General features: G+C 42.4%; 1 long non-coding RNA gene across 2 annotated transcripts in view; it reads right to left on the bottom strand.

Moving 5' to 3' along the window:
- Positions 1-213: 213 nt before the first annotated feature.
- Positions 214-20,277, bottom strand: part of LOC115397865 (uncharacterized) — a 35,559-nt gene continuing 15,495 nt past the window's right edge. The window contains exons 3-4 of one of the 2 annotated variants that reach the window (XR_003932536.1): positions 3,617-3,716; positions 214-627 (exon numbers count right to left, since the gene is read on the bottom strand). This is a non-coding gene — a long non-coding RNA (uncharacterized LOC115397865). Of the gene's footprint in view, positions 628-3,616; positions 3,717-20,277 lie in introns of those variants that run through there. The other variant, XR_003932537.1, reaches the window with a different exon arrangement.

Here is a 20,277-nt window from a genome sequence, read left to right as displayed (position 1 = left end):
ACAGGGAGGCTGTCTGAAATTTGTTTCCCCACATTTCGTAAGTTTGTCTGGAAAAGGTACAACTGTGTCAGGTGTATGATTTTGATCAGGACGTGAGGCGCTTTGATCACACCGCCCGCTTTTATCAGCGTGCATGCTCTTTTCATAACCAAATAGGACCCAAATATGTCAAGCACATTGTTCTCTGCCTGGAGTGCCACAGGACTGCACAGAAAGGAGGAAATAACTCACATTTAAAGCATCACTTAAAGGGGAAAAAAAAGTCTTTATTTAGCTGTCAAAAAATATCGCAGTTAGACTCAATCATGAAATAAATGCTAGTTTTCTAAAGTGTAGAATATTTTCATGTGATCTTAGGAAGTGTTCTTCCATTGAAAAATTTAAAAATAAATACATTGATGCCTGTTAGAACAAAGTCACAGCAGGTGTTGAAATGACTATTTTCAGGCCTTTGTTGAGAGTATTTGTCAGTTTTGGTCAACACTGTCATCAAACTAGTGGACAAAAATACAAAAAACAAAAGAGCACAGTGCAGCTTCAAGCCTTGTAGGAGGATGAAAATGTCTTGAATCTCCTTCTCTGTTTGATTTCAGGCTCCTCTCTGCTTGATCAGAAGACGTCATCCACCTGAATGAGATAAAAACACACACAAAAAAAAAAACAATTAAGAAGGTTTATATTTTTGAAATCATAGCTAATAATTCAAAGTAAGTATAATGCATTTTACAACAACAGATATCACCGTTTCATTGAAAAAAAAAAAAAAAGAAAATTCCAACCACAGTTACTTTAAGACTCCACTACAATACTTTAAAACACAAACCTGCCAAAGCGGCACAGTTAAACTTGAACCACAACAAATGCATGTCATTGCAAAAGTATGAAGGACGGCACTTCTTGTAGCGTTTCATCACATCCCAAAGCACGTTCTTTGAATAAAAGGAGCTCAGTGAGCTGTGAGTTCCCAGTGTACTTGAAGGCGACAAAGGCCTCAGCAATATCCGTTGACATTAGTCCCCCTCATATCACACTGCACTTTCCTCCCATTGTTCCCTCTGCACTTCTCACATGTATTGTCTTACATGATATCCTTAGAACCTGATAAGACGCCCAGTGAAGGTTTTTGTAGCTGAGGACACAGGCCTGGGAGTGTCTCAGGGTTACAGCTGCTTATTATTCTCTCATAGAGGAGCCTGGAAGACTGTAGGGTCTGGGGAACGCCTTATCGGATCCCCTGTAAACTCAGTCAAACCTGAGTTACCTGCACTTCCAACCCTTCCTCCATTACTCCCGCCATACCTGACACTCCCTTCCTCCAAAAGGACATTATGGTATTACATTTCCGCGCAGCCATAAAGCTTGTTGACAAGCCTGAGAGATATTCTGAAGCCCAATATGAATCTATAGGCTGTGCAGACCAGCTGTGGTCATTTGAGACAGGACTGAAACTGTAAAGATGGCTCAACTGAAATGTATAATACAACAAAGAGAGATCTCGATTTTTTTTCTGTAAGATCCCTTGACTTTTACAGAGGTTTACTGATCCATCATGTCAGAAACTTAAAAGTGGAACACTCCTTTACAAGCTCCCATAAGTCAGTAACTCGCTCGGTTTTGTTTTGCTTTTTTTTTTAAAAGATGATACAAAAGTAATGTTCTGTTAGGCTTTCTCCTTGAACAAACTTTCTCTGGCTGACAGTACAGTACAGTTCTGGGCTGGCAGGGGATCCCTGGGCCATCACCAGACAAACTCGGCCCAACTCCTCAAGAAGAAGGGAGAAGGGGATTCAGACAACTCAGGCAGAATCAGGCAGTCGTGTCGTCGCACCTCGAGGGCACAAACTGGCTGTGTGGCAAAACTGAACGTGTCTCACCGTGCTTCCTGTCGGCTGACACCTATACTGATGTCTGGATGGTGTCAATTATATATGATTATGTAGCTATGCTTTCCTTAGTTTTTTGATGGTGGTCAGATTTTATATGTATTTTAAATAATGCACAATAGAATATACAATTAAGGCAGTGCAAATATTGAAAAACACTTAGCAAATCACTCGCTTTGACAACACTTTTGAACAAAATGAAAAACGTTGTTCTCATATGTGGCCAAAGCCTTTAAAATATAACAGCGAAATGGCAACATCAGTGAAAATGCCTTACAGAAAGCATGTTTTCACATAACGAAATACGTTTGAAGTACTGACTTTTTCTCTACCAGTTTTCATGGGTTAACAGGAGAAAGATCCATACTCTATACAATTGTTACCCAATAGTTTTTTCTTGGTGACTGAAACAACTTTCTGTATTAGGAAGAGGAGAAATAAAGAGAATTAAACAAAATGTCATTGAAGTGTATTATACATTGTTACATTCACATAGAATTCAAACTCTAGAAGTAATATGAAAAGAGCCTATATCATATTTTTTTTATAATTGTAATTGTGAGCATTATTCAGTGCCAGTGGACCCAGAATTCCCAGAACACATCTGCAAACATGGATGGTTGTCATGCACTTCATCACAATGCGCATTTATGTGGAAAAATTGTTGGAATTTTTGGGAGTGCTCTCCCCTCATCCACAAAAAAGGATTTCATGTCAAAGTGTCCCTCAGGAAATTGACAAAGGCAGAAAGTAGTGTCTGGTGTTGCCCCAAGTCTGATAACAGGGTGGAGGAGTTGTACGCCTTTGTCTCCTCCTGCTAACTACTCCCAGTAGACAGCAGTCAGATGCCTCCACTCTCCATGAGGGGGAAACAGATGCGGCTGATGTGCGGAGAATCAGACTCCATTGAAGCCCATCACTACTTGAAGACCCAACTTATACCGACTCAGCTGCAGGAGAAACTTAATGCACATATATACATGAACAAACACTGAGGAAGACTTTTTCATTTGCATTATATAATCTAGGGCTGGTTGGGGACACACACACACACACACACACACACACACACATGCCAGCAAAGGGGCTGGGGGCAGCAAATACACACATATATAAATGCACTGAGATGAACACCAACCCTACACAGAGATGTGACACACAAAACACATCTCTCCACAACCCCATTCTCTGCCTTTCCATCTTTCTCTATCTGTCTCTGTCCACGCTTCTGAACCTCAGGGAGACATATTCTTTTTCATCTGTCAGTATGGATGGAAACAGACATGTTCAAAACACACAACAATGGCCTTGCCAGCACCAAGGAGGCTCTATGTTTTGTATGCTTGAAGCACTGCATTATCTCCTAAGTGTCTAGCAACCCCAGTATAGTAAATAATGGATGCTCCTCTTCCTTCTGAAAAACCCCTCTTTCACTTCAGGGACCAGTCATGGTTTACCTGTATAAATGCCCTTTCTGTGTCTTTGGAGAAATGGATAGCACTAAAGGATGTGGGTCAGACGATTTCATTAGCACAGCATTTCTCTCTGTGTCTCCTTCAATCAACTATTTGACAGAAGCAATGTCACTCAAAATGTCTTACAGACACTTTCATATGAAATTCTCTGAGTAAAGGGATGCAGAGACCGCTGATCCAGAGCGGGAGTTTGTGAAATATAGTCCACATAACAAGAGGGCAGAGACAGCAGAGCTGGGAATGAGAGAGCTCACTCACCTCTGAGATTAGCTGAATATTCTTGGGATCGGAAGTGTCGACACTCCAGTCTTTGTCCCAACTGGTTTATGGGGCTGCAAATCGTTGACGTTGATCCAACCTAAAAACACAGGAAAAGTGCATTGTTCAGTACAGTAATAATACAAGTGTGCGCATCCCTCAACACAGCTGCATCAGGCCGCGCGTCATAAAACTTTGCATCTCCTGATGCGAATCATGTCTGGGTAACAACTTTTTGACCTACTTGTTTCTTTAGTTATTGTATTGTTGATTCAAACTTTAAGTAGGTTTGGGCTCGACTACATTGTGCCACATAAGGAAGTCTCTTTGGTCTCCCTCCCCCGTTCATTCCGAGGTTACATTGAAAGAGTTTCAGCTACTGTGAATTATTTACTCGATTCGCCATTCGGCCCTTTAACCCTTCAGCAAATGCACAGGCAGTCAGGGTTAAAAATACACTCCCACAGGATCCCAGTTTGAGTCTTCATCCATACGTGTGCGAGTGTGTGTGTGTGCATGTGTGTGTGGAATGGGAAGGTGGATTTAAAATATAAAGCAGTATATAACCTGTGTCACAAAAAGCACCTTCCTCTTACTGTTTTTATCTCTCGGTTTTACACACACACACACACACACACACACACACACACACACACACACACACACACAGAACAAGTTCTCATCAGAGCATCATTATGTGGGTACTTCCTGAGTGAGAATCCAGGCCAGCCCAGATGGGATTATTATAACACAGCTTGAGCTGTGTGAGAGCTATGAGTGTGATTGTGCAAGCCCGTGCTTGACAGTGTGTGTGTGTGTGTGTGTGTGTGTGTGTGTGTGTGTGTGTGTGTGTGTGTGTGTGTGAGTGTGAGTGTGTGTTTGTCAGACAGTAAGTTCTGACCTCAGTGAATGTGGGGGCCAGCCTGTCTGCGTATCGGAAGATAGACAATATATAGCATTAAAACTGTGCTATGACAAACCATTAGCCAAACGCTGTTTTCACTGACGACCGTGTCAAACTCTGAAAAAGTGACTTCGATGACACGGGAACACGTGTACAGCAGATTCAGGGTGTGTTTGTGAGTCAAAGGATACAATGAAGGTATTGTAAGTGGTCGGAGATACAACAGCCACTGACTGAGGCTTCCGCAGCTGCCTTGTCTGACTGAATGAATATTAATGTCACTGAGATATGTGGCGCTTAATGGATTCACACACACACAGACATGCACACACACACACACACACACACACACACACACACACACACACACACCTCCACCAACTTTGGTTTGCCATGTTGCTGTGGTGTATCCCCACATATTGCAAGGTTGTCATGGATACACCCAGACACATCCGCCATCCCATAAGCGGGGGGATGCTGAGCGCTTCAGAGGGGCTGGCGCCGAGACGCCCCCCCCCCCCCCCCCCCCTCCCACCGAACCTCCCCCAAACCCTCAGTCACCCCCTTCCCCCAAAATGATTCCTTCCTTGTTCCTTATTCTCCCTGAAAATGAGCTCAACATAAAAAAAAAAGAAGAAGAAGAAGAAAAAAAAAAGCTGTCGGATGGGGCGATCAGGATGCACGCCACTCTTTACACTCTCAGCGGTGGCCTTCTGTGTTTTGGGATAGTGAAGACTGAACCATAAGTACTGTGAGCATTAAAAAAAATTAAACAAAACACAGCAGTAGTTTTATTTTACCTTTTAATTTTAAAAAGATTAAAAAAAAACATGTTTGACAAGGAAATGTCTGCTTTAGTGTGTGTGTGTGTGTGTGTGTGTGTGTGTGTGTGTGTGTGTGTGTGTGTGTATGCCTGTGTTAGCCTCAGGGCTGTGGTTAAGCCTGGAGTTCATCCTGAACTGATCCTTTTCATTAGCCATTATCAATAATTCAACATTGCACTTGCTTTAATGGTTTAATGTGAGCAAACCCTCAATCCGAACACATCCACGCTGACACACACACACACACACACACACACACACACACGCGCGCACTCTGTTTAATAGCACTTACTCTCTTGGCCTGCGCCCAATGCCACCTAGGTGGATATAGACGTGTTAACGTGCACATAACATAGTCAGTGCACCTAAAGCTTTCAAAGGTAAAACACCCATCAATCAGGAACACCATTTTGCACAACCGCAGAGTCACAGGATTGCTTGATTTAAAGAAGAAATAATTTATTATTTCCCTACAAAAGTCTGTTTTACTGTATTTCATGTTATATTTGCAATAAAAAGGCACATCAAATCCTTTAGCCTGAGATGAGGAAATGAAAGGGTTAATCTTTTATGACATCCCCCCTCCCGTTCCTACTCTCTTTGCCCTCCCTTTCATATTCTCCAGCATGGCAGTGCTCACTGCCGGCACATATGCTGAAAAAAATAATCCTCTTTGATTGGAAGGCTAATTTGAAGTGTCAATTATTCTTATGCAAATGAAGGTACAGTTTCTCACGTCTGAACTGGTTTTGGAGCACCACTGTGTGTGTGCGCGTGTGCACGGGCACATGCATGCATACACAAATCTCCCTCCAAAAAACATACAGCTCTTTTTTCTACCCTCCTCCAACTCTTCATCTATACCTCTTAGGGAAGAAAGCTGGCATACAAAGAGAGCTGGCATAATGGGACGGGGTCTATTTGCATGTACATTGTCCAGACCGAACGCCGAACGGATCATAAATTCAGCGTACAACGTCAAAACAGTAACAAAGGCACAGAAGTGCAAGTCAGCTCCAAAAAAAAAAAAAAAAAAAAAAAAAAACCATGCGGTGATGCGGTTCCATGTTGTAATGTAAATAATGAAATGATGTTGGGTAAACAAGAACACAACAGGAGCTTGGATGTGTCATGGGAAGTATTGCGGTTGAACAAAACAATTTGCTGAAGCCTTTGTCATCTAAACACTTTCCAGTATTGTTCTACTTTCGCTATTGCCATGCAGGACTTGCAAGCAAGGAATATAATGTCGGTGTCTTTACAGGGGTAACAGATGATCCTGGTAAAATAAAAGAAGGGGAACAAAAGAAGAAACCAAGTGCAGCAGCGCGCGCTTCAAAACATACATTTCTGTCTAAGTACGTGAATAAGTGTGCGCTCCAGTCGATTGTAACTAAAGGCACGGGCTTAAACATAAATCTGGATGATAAATTTAGACTGACAAAGAGATACAAAGTAAGGCTGGAAAGAAAAAAAAAAGGAAGCACACAGAAAATACAAATAGACTGTTGTCTGACCCTCTCAGCTGATGTGGCAGTTCAAGTAAGAAAAAGGCTTTTCAGGCCCAAAACAGGATCAAACAACCTGCTGTAGAGTCCGGTTACACCATAACAATAGCTTACATTCACTCGCAGCTTCAACACACAAGCTTTTACCTCAAAGGGAGCAGAGTAAGTCTGGTTAGAAGGCTGGGTTCATGCGGGTATAGAAGGGAGTATAGCGATATCTTAGACGATAATGGTGTTCAACAGATTAGATGGTATCAGCCTACCATGTTTGTTTTCAACTTCTGCAGCTCTACTGAGATGTATGGTCAACCCTGCAGGCACTCTCAATCTCACGGAAACCTTTAGATACTGTCGGAGGAAGTGAAATACGCTGATAGATGGAAACTCTGAGATATATAGTTTATATATAAAAGACAGCCGGAGACACCAGAGCAGCTCAGGAGAGAGTTTACTGTCAAATGGCGTCCTTTGGGAATTTGAATTTCCGGAATCAGTTATTTTCAAATGATCACATGACACATTTCATTTTAATTGACTGCTGAATGAAAGTCATTTTTTTAGAGATTGTCTTATCTTCTGTGGGTGATGATTTACAATTTTCCAATGATCTCATACAATCAGCTGCAAAAGCCAGAGACGACAAGCTAATTACTGCTATATCCATAATAGACAGATTCTATCTTGAAACCAACCAGGACCCAGCTTCTGGAGCCACAAACAGTAGCCCTGGCAGATTTGTATTTGTTTTACATCGGCCCAGTAGCTCTGGTGAAATTAGTATGCAGTCAGTGATGGGAGGGCTTGTCAAGATCAGGAAGAAATCTCTACCCACCCACTGGGTGGATCTACATTCACGAACAAGGTTGACAAGAAAGCTGACTAGTGTAAAGACAAGAAGCAAATAAAATGGCGGAGAACACCCAGAATATTCTTTTTCATATGAGTGCACTGAGAACACCTTTATAGACAGGCCTGCTCTCTATCTGTCTGTCTTGTGTGTCTGTTCATCTGTCAAGACTCTCACTGTCTCCCCTTTTTCTTTCTCACACCCTCTAGCCCCTCTTCTCTTTTCGAAAACTATGTGTCATGCACGTCAAAATGCTCAGGCCAGTCCTTTTGAGGGTGTTCTGCTGGACCATAGAGCGAATAAACATCCATGTCAGGAGAAAGCGATCTGGGGCCCTTCTCTCGCTGAGCCCGAGCTCTCCTGGGAAACACACAGCTCATACAATAGATAGAGGAGGCCTTTTGTTGAGTCTCTGGGAGCTGCAGGGCTAGCTCTGGATCAAACAAGAGTGTGTGTGTGTGTGTGTGTGTGTATGTGTGTGTGTCCGTGCGCATGCATCTCTGTATTTTGCGCGCATGCACGTACAAACCGCACACACACACACACCCAAAATCACACACTTTCCTCATTTCCGTAAAGTCAGTGCGACTAAGTAAACTTCTTCACCCTTTCGCAGCAGTTGCAGAGGACAGGAGGATGAATCTGAAATAAGCAGGAGGAGAAGGGAGTAGAGACAAAAAGGGAGAACTGTGACGTAAATCAGTGCTGGATAGATTTAAACGGGCTTAGCGTCAGTCCGAAAGGGCCTTTATGCTGCACAATGTACAAATCACTGCTCGAAGCTTGTGGCTAAACTCCCTCACGGAATCCAACACAGGGACGTTTGCCACGAATGTGTCTAATGCTTGTGGGCATCCTATGCGAGGCAGTTGTTTATCAAACAGGCTTTTGACATTTCTCAAATATATGATCTCATACTGGCATGAGTTAATGGCAGAGGGCCACAGAACCGGAACACAAGAGGACAATAACGGCACACAAGATGCACATTATGCACATCGGCTGTTATGTCACTGTCTCAAAACTGTGTTTATGATCGCTGAATAGTATGATTAAATATGTTGACAATGCAGGCACCAGAATAGAAAATTGCTGGAGTCCCTCCCTGTATCCCGGAATACATTTTAATAAATTTCCATTGAGGGGTGCTGCCTTGCTCCTGGCCGTCCGCCCTTAATTTTGGATCTGTGGGAATTCTCCTCACAGAAATGAACTCACACCGTCTGACCCTCTTCATCCCAGAGACTGGACTTTTATTTGGGCTCCCCCTTTTCCCAGTCCCCCCGTTTCCCATAGACCCTCTCTCTCTCTCTCCCCCTCCCAAGTTTCTGCCTTGCTTTCAACTCCAATTTTGGGCACAATGAAGTTGTTCTGGCTGACAGTTTGGCCAGTAGAATAAGTGTTGTTTGAGCCCGCTGTGTGGCCCTGTAGTTGGCCCATTCTCCCCCTCTCTGGCTCAGTTACCGAGAGCCTTGTTGGTGGGACACGGAAGATATCCGTCCCATACTCCCACCCTGACCCCAGCAATTACCTTCAAATCACACTGATGCTCCTTTGCTCCTTGTCTTTTGAGCGATTTTCTCATAAACTTGTTTTTAATCTTGAAGAAAAAGAGTTTTTCGATGAGTTTAAAGACTTCATAAACTTCATGTCCTGCATGTGATGAGCTCATATTCTCTTGCATCTGTTGGTGCTGTTGCTGCTGCACCAAAGCCAGGTTGGCCTGATTTACTCAGTTACTCCATGTCTTGTAGGATGTGTCAGAAAGGATTCTGTATTGGGGTCAGCTGGAAAGACGGAGCCTGCAGCCCTCTCTCCTCTGTCGCTTGCAGTAAGCATCACCCGGTCTCCCTTTCTCTCGGCTCCCTCTGCCCCCCTCAGTCTCTCTGTTCTTTCCCCATTTTTCCCTCTCGTTTCTATGTTCCAACGAGTTATCGAACAAATACAAAAAAAAAAAAAAAAATGCGCCCTATAAATATTCTTTCTGTGTGTATCGCATCTGATGAGCACACACAAAAGAACAAACATCCATATAGAAGCCAGGACATGAGAAAGTGGCTGGGAGAGGCCCTGATGGGGGGACCATATGTCCAGGCGTTGTATATCAGTCGGCTCGCCCCCAGCACTCTTCCAGACCACCATAACTTAGTTTGTCTTCAGCACAAAGTTTGGTCCAAGCTTGGCTGGGTTCATTAGGAACCTATTCTCTGAAACCAATGAAGCTCAACAGACCTCCAACAAAGGAGCTAATCACACCCACTGCCCACTGCCCTCTCTCTCTCTCGCTCGCTCGCTCGCTCGCTCTGTCCTCTCCCCTCTTTACCTTCACTCTGTTTCTATCATTTACAGAGTCTCATTCTTCGGCTAAACAGACAATCAAAAACAAATCATCTATTAACGTCAAACAATGCTGCAGGAAAGAAACGTGATGACCCAACAGCTATTTTCCAATAGCACCTCAGTACCTCCCGTTCTTTTCAGTCTGGACAGACAATAGTACGAAAACAAACATGGATGATTGTCCCTACTGAGAGAAGATTCACACATTAAGCTGTTTATTTATGTGAACGGGCCAACAAAGTGTCATCTTCTCACCTGACTCGGATGTGTGTGTTTCAAGAGCGTCTGTGTGTCGGGTGAATCTGTTGCCTTCACTGTCTTATTTGTGAATTTGAGTGCATGTGTGAGTAAAAGGATGTGGTGCACTGACAATGGAGAGCCCCAGGGTGCAGAATACTTGAAATGACCTTGAACCTCAGCATTCTCCATTCCCATGGCTGCAGGGACGGTGAGCGTGTCTGTATATTTCTGCAAGTGTGTGTATGGAACGAATGTGCTTGTGTACGCGCGCGTGTGCGAGTGTGTGTTTGGAAGGAAGAACAATGAAGCTTTGCAGTCTATTTTTCATACACACAACAACTCTGTACCAAAATCATGCAACACAGCCGACGTGATATGTTTCCGAATAATCTGCAGGAGCATATGTTACCTTTTTCATCAAATAAAATCTGATATTTCAGATCATCTTTGGAGAAGAAAAACAGTTTATGAGAGATTTTCATCGGGGGAGCTTTCAATTGTCACACGTGTGCGTCTCTCTCCTCCCTCCCAGCTCGCAGCGACTGTATTTGCTCACCCTGCATCCAGCAGAGAAGGAGGCTTGCTCAATACCATGTCCCCTACTGTGCACACAGGCTAAAGGCAAGCATGAATGTGGTTGATCTGGACATGGCTTAAACACACAGACACTGCACACACCGGATGGTCCCAAAGCACACAAACACGCTCACAAACAGACACACACCGGCGTGCGCGCAGATGAAGAGGACTTTGGTGGGTTAAGAGCGTTGGCGGGGGGTACTGTTGGTGAAGCGAGAAGCAGCGAGGGGTGGTAAAGGCCAGGCCACCTGACCCTGCCTGGACACAAATGTCAGCAGCATGACTGCCGATACAGACACCCAGCAGCGAGAGAGCGCAGCAGATGATCAAGGAAAATCTGATAAAGAGAAGAGTGGACATTACATCCAATGACAGACAGAGATACATGAAGTAGAAGAACTCTCTAAAATCCCCAAAACTAGGAGGAAATAAATCAGCAGAAGCGAGGTAAAGGCAATGACTGACCCAACTTAATCTAACACTTGGTCTTACTTTACATCATTAAAGGAACATTTTTCCAGCTCCCTCAGTCAGATAAACAGCTCAAGCAAAAAATATGTGCCTCATGTTGCCATTCCCATTCCACATCTATTCAGCATTAAACATTTTAACTTTGGAAAAGTAAAGCAAAAGCCATTCTCTCTTCACCTTAAATAGCAATGAATACATTACTGGTACATTCCAGCAGATATAAACATACAGGCAACACAGAAACATACAGGAAATATCATGGTTTTTTTTTAGTGTTCTATATTGAAAGGTCAAAACAACACTGTACTATTTCAAAGCACTTTGAAGACCAACAAAATACTTCTACAGGAGCATCCAGTGTTGAGGGATAAAAAATCTGTTTCAAAACCTCCCCAGGTAACAGTGGAGAGCACACATTTTAAACATTGATGCGTGCGGCAAATTTATGAGGGTTTTAAACCAAATCGTACGTAATGCGCAATGTAATTAATGTGCATGTATATCTATGTGTAATTCATGCAAAATGCAAATAAAATGAGCAAGATGTGTTTCGTGAGAACTATTATCAACAGTCCATGCAAGGGCACGACATCAAGAAAAACAATAATTATAAATAAATAAATAATTTGTACACAAACAGAGAAATTAACAAAATAATAGTAGCATGGGTCACAAAGCACAATCAGCAATTACTTTGTGGATTAAAAACACTATTGTATTCCTCTGCTCTGATCAACATAAAAGGTCTCATTAGCTACAAGTATTGAGAAAGGCTAACTTTAACTCACTAATGAAAAATTATGATCTTTAAATAGAGTCTTTTCTCTGCTCACTCTGCGAATTCACTTCTCATGAATACAAGACTGAAGATAATTGACAATTAAAAAATTGTATCACGTCTCTGTAAACAGAGACTCATCTGTTTGTTGACCTAAATCTGCTTTCACCCAGAAACTGTCATCTGCAGCAAATTCACATTGGAAAATTATGTCACTCATCTCCAGATCTTTTTTTTTCTTTCATGAACCATCTTCTTGTTTTTTCCTACATGCCTTCAGTCATCTGATGAGATTAGTCCACTAGTTTTATAAGTAAAAAGTTGGTAACACGTTGTGGAAAATACAATAAACAAGTAGCTGACAACTGATGCTGTACCCAAGCAAAACTTCTCCAACAATGCTTTGTGTTCTTGTCTGCTTGCTGAACACTCGCTCCAATAATAAAAAAAAAGTAAACGTCATTCAGTGTCTTTCAGTTTTCAAAGCATGAGAATAAATTTGCTGCTTAAGATTCTCCCATTACTGAAAAAACAGCTTTTCTAGATGTTGCCTCAACATGATGAAACATCCAGACGCGCATTAACTGAAGGTGAGAAAAAGCTTAATTAACATGATCTATATCAAACATCCTAATATACACACAAACATGCACACAGCCTCCAGATGGCTACAAGAGTGTAAGGAGTGAGTGCAGCAGCAGCAGCAGCAGCAGCAGCAGACTTCCTGAACCCAAACCTGAGGCCATCTTTCTCACTGTGTGCTCTCAAAAAAAAAAGAAAAGAAAAGAAAGAAAGGAAGAAAACAACCAGTCCAGCATCTTGACGCTTAATACAATTTTTCCTTTCTCCCCTGTTCCTCCAACCTCTTTTGTTTCCTCCATTTCCAATATCTGCCTGGAATCACAGCAGAGATTCTCAGTGAAAGCAGTCAGTTCTTCTCATCACAGACACTTCTACAGATCCTCAGCCAGACGGCGGCGATTTGTCCCTGTGTTAAAGCTGAACTACTCCTTGCCTTTTTCACAATAAAGATTGCAGCCATTATCTGGCGCTATTCCTCCAGATGACACGGTAAAGAAGAGGAAAACATGGGTGGAAGAGGATGAAGGAATTTCCCTGTATGAATTGCCGATGGAGCCTGAGTGACAATTTTGTATGCAATTGTCGGTGTCACTCACAGATACATTGTCATGTCCCATCTCCATCTCTGAGCCCAAATTTAGTGTGCACAATGTGTTACCGTCTTCAGTAGGCCAGTCAACATCACACACATTTTAAAGGTGTAACTAATGAAGACTATTGGGTATTAGCTTTACGTTTTCATTCAAACACACACACACACACACACACACACACACACACACACACACACACACACACACACACACACACACACTCTTCAGACTTGGCTGGGATCTTTAACTGTGGCAAAACCCGAGTAACTAAAGTCGAGTGAATGTTCCAGAAAATGCAAATTCAACACTGCCCCCCTCCTTTTCACACTGGGGAACAAAATCATATCTTTTGTGGCCACTGGGTATTGAGGGTGGGAAAAACAGCGAGGACGGGGGTGGGGGGGTGGGGGGGGGCTCCCTTCGACCACTTGTTTGGGCTGTGAATGAGCCAGTGCCCAAGCACGGAAGATGGTGTGCCAGTGGTGTGCTCCCCGCTAATTGATTGCCTCTACTAACAAGAGCATAATGTATTCTATTGTGATCGTCCTTTGCTCGTGTTCATTAAGGCAGGAAGCAGCATAATCTTTCCCTTTTTTGTCTCCTGCCTCTTTTCTCTCGTCCATTCTCCACTCTTCTCATCCCCTTCCAACATTCTCTCTCTCTCTCTCTCTCTCTCTCTCTCTCTCTCTCTCACTCTCTCTGGGTGAGCTGGATGGGAAAGGTGATACAAAGGTGGGATGACAGGCAAAACATCCCTCACCATCCCAAATGCAAAAAAAAAAAAAAAAAAAAAAAAAAAAAGAAAGAAAAAGAAGTGGAACAAAGGACAGATGGAAGAGATGGAGTAGATGGCTGGTAGGATGATGAAGGAAGAAGTATCTCTGAAAGGATCTGAGGAAAATACAGGGAGGAGAGGAGTTAGAAGCCAGGAGGTTATGGAAACAGGAGGAAGATGGTGAGAAAGAAGACACAATGAAGTGCGAAAAGAAAAAAAAAAAGATCAGCATCAAAGAAGCATAGCGCTCCATACCTCTCTTTTTCTTCTCTTCCCCCGCCCACCCCATCTTCTGTTCCTGCCAGGTTCCCACCTGCTCCTGCTCCACCACAAACCCCTCCCCCCCTTCTCTGTTTTTGCCCCTTTTTTTTTTTTTTTTTTACCCACTTTCCATCCCCACTTCTGCTCCTCGCCCTATCTCTGATTCGGCTCTTAATTAGACGTGGCAGGACAATGGTGCCATTGTTGCCCATGTTTGGGACCCTGGACTGAAACAACTGCTGTTTGCTCAAGCATTTGCACGACCTGCATCGTCCTTTTAACGCGGGGCCAAGTCTGATTGAGTCTCTACTGCAAGTGCAACAATGAGCCTTCAGGGCTCGCCACTAAGACTCGTCCACTTTTCCTCTGTCTTCAGCCAATAACTTCAGCTGCTTCCAGTTTCCAGCTCTTTTTAGCACATTCGCCACCAACGACCGAGAGAATCACATGTGCTAGAGGAGAAGGGTATGAGAGATAAAAGAAAAAGAGAAAGGATGGGGAAAAAAAGGGACAAACTATTTAAAAAAAAAATCATTTTGATGAATCTGATCTATTTTCAAAATGACCTTCTTAAACGGGAACAAAGATAATTTCTTTATTAAAAATTCCCACAGGGGTTGTACATGCTGCAGGCACTGGCAATATGACTGACTGCAAGAAATAGGAGAAAGCTCTCTTTCCATAATGGTTTCAGTTCATAAAAAAAAAAAAAAAACCTGGCATGGAGGTACTGTTATCAAGCTGATGCTTGTGGCAGAGACACGCTGAATCAGTGGATTGAAAGCCTTTTCACTCAACCACATCCCTCCGCTCCGTGGCTTGTAACAGAAGGATGCTACCAGCACTATGCAAAACAGCATCATGAATATGCGTAATTAGGTGGGACTGGTGTAATTTCTCTGGGTTATGGGATGTGACATTTGTGGGGCAGGAGCATACATCAGTGTAAGCACGACTGACAAATGCAAATCCCTTTCACTGCAATGAGGCACTTTACACTTTGCAATACAAAAATATACAGTTTGCCTTTATACACATAACAGCTGCATGCAAAGTGCGGGGAAACCGTTCGGATAAACATGCACGCAGGCACCGCCCATCCATACAGTCATGCAATCATCAACGGCGCCGTTGGATATGTATGTAATAAAGACACTCAAAAAATCATGTCGCGGAGCGCGCCATCTGCATTTCAACACAAACAGAAGCTCTGGATCAAAGTCCACTTTTAGCAAAGCCGTGGAGAAGCAACAGCAGAGACGTGGAGACTACATTACTGCGGGAAAAATGTATTTAATTGTATTTAAGAGTAGTAGGCATGGGTGTATTAGAGAGGAATGAAGATTTTTTTTCTTTTTTTTAATAGGAAACCTAAGTATTTGAAATAAAAATAATTAATGGTCTGGCCTTCAAAGGCATAAAGACATAAAAGACTGCTTTTGTCATGCAGCAAAATTACCAGAAGGGAGACAGCAACAATGTTTAACATAACACACAACTAGACTCACAGCAGACGGCTCCACAACGGACGATTTCTGTTGTGAAATTCATACAAATATAGGAATATTTTAATATTCTGGCCTTTCATTTGAATGATTTTCAATTTCCTTCTCATCTGGTATTAAATATGGTCGTCTTTTTTTTTTGTTTTGGTTATTTTTGCATTAGTATTCAATTCAGGTGAACCTTCAAAAGATCTGAGCGTATGAATTCACAAATAGGGACAGGTACATGGTCATGGGTACACTGCCAAAAGCGTCTATTAATAATTGGATCATACTGTTACACACACACACACACACACACACACACACACACACACACACACACACACACACACACACACACCTTTCAAGCTCTTCAGAGAGAACCAATTTATACATACTGTACTGAACCCCCCCCTCACCGCCTCTCGTTTCTCTCTTTGCCTTGCCATGCCCCTTTCCCTTTTCCCCATTCACCCATACAGACACTGACACACACACACACACACACACACACACACACACACACACACACACACACACACACACACACACAGACACACTCATGCAAAGACCCACACGTAAACACACCGGCACGCACAGCGCCCTGCCACAATCCACCACCCTGCCACACATATCGAAGGGGAGGACACATCCCTCATCGCACCCAGGAAATTAACTTGACATTTGATGCAGACAGAAAAAAAAAATGTATTTTGGTGGGGGAAGGAAAAGAAAAAAAAAAAAAAAAAAAAACAAAGTGTACCAAAGCAGAGATAGCATAAACCCATCCCTTGTTCACCCTTCCCCACTCCACCCCCCTTAAGCCCAGGGACGCATTTGAGGGGGATTTCAGCGATCTGCAATGCAGACGCCACTGGGTGCCCACGAAAAAATGAGCTTCATCTTTTGCCTGTCCTTGTCAGTGTATGCTGTCTGTCTCTCTTTGTTTCCATCTTTTATGATGCTGGCGCTCCATTTTCATATCCACGGCGCCTATTTGAGCCTTTCTATATAGAGAACCTGAAACAAAAATAAATAACAGCGACAGAGGACTGCTGAAGGGTGCACGCGTCTGAAAAATTAAGCCACACTCTGAGGCCACTCCTTGCACATGCATCAATCCATGATGAAGGATGATGATGTTTAACATTTTGTTTTCATGTGATTTCTCTTGATTGAGCATTTATCCGCGGGAATACTGGTCACCTAATGGCTCCCGTGCCCCGAATGTTTGATGATTTAATAGAAATATGAATGTAATCACTTTTAAACTAATAACAAATCCAATATATAAACATGTTCTTTTTATTCAAAGCAATAACAATACAAGGACTCCTTTTACTGAGGGTACAGTGTTCCGTCTCTTTCATACAAACAGTGGTGTAAATCAAACGCGGTGGGAACACGCATAATATTAACGATTATATCAAAGACCTTGAAGTAACCACAGCGAGGAACCCAAACACCTCGAGTGAGCGCCGGCCACAATTAATACATCATTATGCTCCACTCCGGTTTGCATCCGCGAACTCACAACATGCAGCCAGACCGCAGACCAGCTAGCATCTGTCCCAATATCCCCTGCATTAGACATGCAGGAATGTTAACATCATTATGCACAATTGTGAGTGTCTGTCTGAGAGTGTGTGTGTGTGTGTGTGTGTGTGTGTGTGTGTGTGTGTGTGTGTGTGTGTGTGTGTGTGTGTGTGCCCACCCCCTTCTTTCCCCTGCAATATTATGTCTGGGGGTGAGACCATGTGTGTGTCTGAAAGGGGGTGGTGTGATTTAAATATGATTGTTTGCATGAGCCTTGAAACAAATCGCTGATTGTTGTATGAGACTCTCTGAACATCGTGTTGGGAAATCATTTCTGCACATTGTTTTTAAAGTCATGTTGAGTGTGGGAAAGAAATTGATGCTGCAAAAATATATTGTGTGCACAAATGTATATGCTTGCAAAATGTTTACATGTTGTGTGTGTGTATTTATAATATCCATTTAAGGATTTCTCTCAAAATCTGAAACACAATTTTAAATTCGTAAATAAGTAAATAAATAATATTTTCTTGGTAAAATACATGGTGATCATTTCAATTGATAGAATAATTCTGTTATTTGGAAATTATTATCATTATTATTATTATTATTATTATTATTATTATTATTATTATTGTTGTGCTGGACTGCACACTGTCATGAAAATATCATGTCTGACAATGTGAAAGTTTTTACTAAGAGCTGTGACTCTAATTTGGCTGATGCTATACTGCATCACTCGAAAACACACACACACACACACACACACACACACACACACACACACACACACACACACACTACAGTGAATTGAACAACATGCAGCATCTGTTTGCACTCATTGGATTTTATGGGAGCTTCTCCAGTATGACCACAGAGCAATTTGATGGTATAAATTAAAAAAAAGTGGTTAAACTGATGTAACCTTAGGAGAAAATAGGTCTTGAGAGGGGATTCAGAATCACATTCAAAAGCAGTAAATCTTTAGTTGTCCCGCACCACGTAAAAAGGAGATTGTCCTGCAAGTGCTGTATACAAAGTCCTTGGCATCCCTCTCTCCATTTACAAACCCTCCTCCTGCCACCATGTTATTTCTTGCTACCAGCAATTTGCATTCATTTGCATGATTTTTACGACGTGCATATCCTTTGTTCTGAGTGTATGATGATGCAGGAGAAACCCTCCATGCACGGCGCTGTTCCACACACAGCCTCCTGAAAGCCACTTGGATATAACACATCGCTGTAATACAAACTCAAACTTGCTGTATGTTTTAATTATATATTGATCAGACGGGATCTGCAGGAATCCCAAACTTATCTACGCTCATGATAATGTAGTTCATCAGAAGGGGGGGGGGGGTCGTCAGTATGAATACGTTATAGTTTTGTGGAATTTTTCAACAACCATGGAAAAGACATATTGTGCTATCGCTAAAAGGCACGAGCATCTGCAGCATATAGCATGGGGGGAAAGGATTGCATCCAAGCATGAAATATGGAATTACTTGACAAATAGGAAATAGGAAAATTATTGATGGAAACTAAATCACTGAAAAGGGAGAAAAAAAAATCATATTTTACATTTTTTTTTTCTGTAAATAATTCACTATTTTTCTCCTTCGGTTGCATCCCTGATTTTAGTCATCAGTTGCACGTGTGTGTGTGTGTGTGTGTGTGTGTGTGTTGATTTTACATGACTGTAAGGAATTAAGCCTTTGTGTTCAGCGCGGGCCGCCGTCACTTTGCAAAGTCGTCATTTTGCTGTTTGTGAATGAACCTGTTCCCTTCCAGTGTGCTGACATCTTTTGTTCCCTGTTGTTTTATCTATGCAGAGCAGACAACACACACACACACACACACACACACACGTGCACTAGCACTCTTTAATCATATAGACACATGCAGACGACTTCATTAATCGCTGCGAGCTCGCGCTGATGATACAGAAGCCGGATCGCAGCACTGGAGGGTTTATATTCAAGGAAAGCGGGTGCCACATTATAAATACTCACTCCCGCTGGCAACCTAATAGTAACCAGCTGTACCGCAAATCTGCATGTCTGATAGATGATTATGAGTATGGCATAGCAAATGAGGTGATACAATATCAACAAACTGGAGTGTTTAGTAAACAGTGAGTCTTTCCGTCGGTGCTCTTTAAAGCACATTTTACTGTGTAAATGATCTCATGCTTTAGTATCGGCTGAGTTTCTACAGGCTTCGCCACATATGAAAAATTACACCGTCAAATAGATTTTTGCTTTTTGTGATATTTATAATGCACCTGACTATCTGCAAATGGTGCTTTCCTGTTTCAGCCTCTTGCTTTTGACCCTGCCATGTTCTGTAAAGAGGGGAGCTGATGGAGAGGTTGGATGCTGCACGAAACAGAAAAAAAGCCAACCTTTCTAAATAAATAATGCAAAGTTATAGCTGTCTAATGTTGCTAGAACTTACCCTGGGCTGTGCTTTTGACCTGTAGTTTGATGTCGTTCGATGAGGACATCCAGCAAATATTTCATATTTGAAGCCACTGATCTAATTCAACTGTTAAGCACCAAAATCGTGAAGTTGTAGATAACTTCCTTTCATATTTTTGAAAATATGTCAGTATTGTCTTGCTTGAGTAGCACTGACAGTGATCTTATACATACAGGCACCGTATTGAAGCTATGTTAGAACAACAATGCACATGCATCAACTCAAAAAAAAAAAAAAAACCCAACAAAATCAAAGTCACACCTCGTGGATGCTGAAGCATTTTCTCTCCATTAAACTCTAATTCCTGAAAATATCCAACAGTGTTTACTGTAAGACAGTATAAGACGCCATCTCTCTGTGGTATGGTCGATGCATTACAGAGGTGAGCTCTGGCTTCCTGCCCTTTTAATTGGTCCTTCGGAGAAGTTCACCCAGTGTGTGTGGGCACAGGGA

This window comes from Salarias fasciatus, chromosome 12, assembly GCF_902148845.1.
Source record: "Salarias fasciatus chromosome 12, fSalaFa1.1, whole genome shotgun sequence".
Classification (NCBI taxonomy): domain Eukaryota; kingdom Metazoa; phylum Chordata; class Actinopteri; order Blenniiformes; family Blenniidae; genus Salarias; species Salarias fasciatus.
Note: the sequence above shows the minus strand (reverse complement) of the source record. Positions and strands in the feature narration are given on the sequence as shown.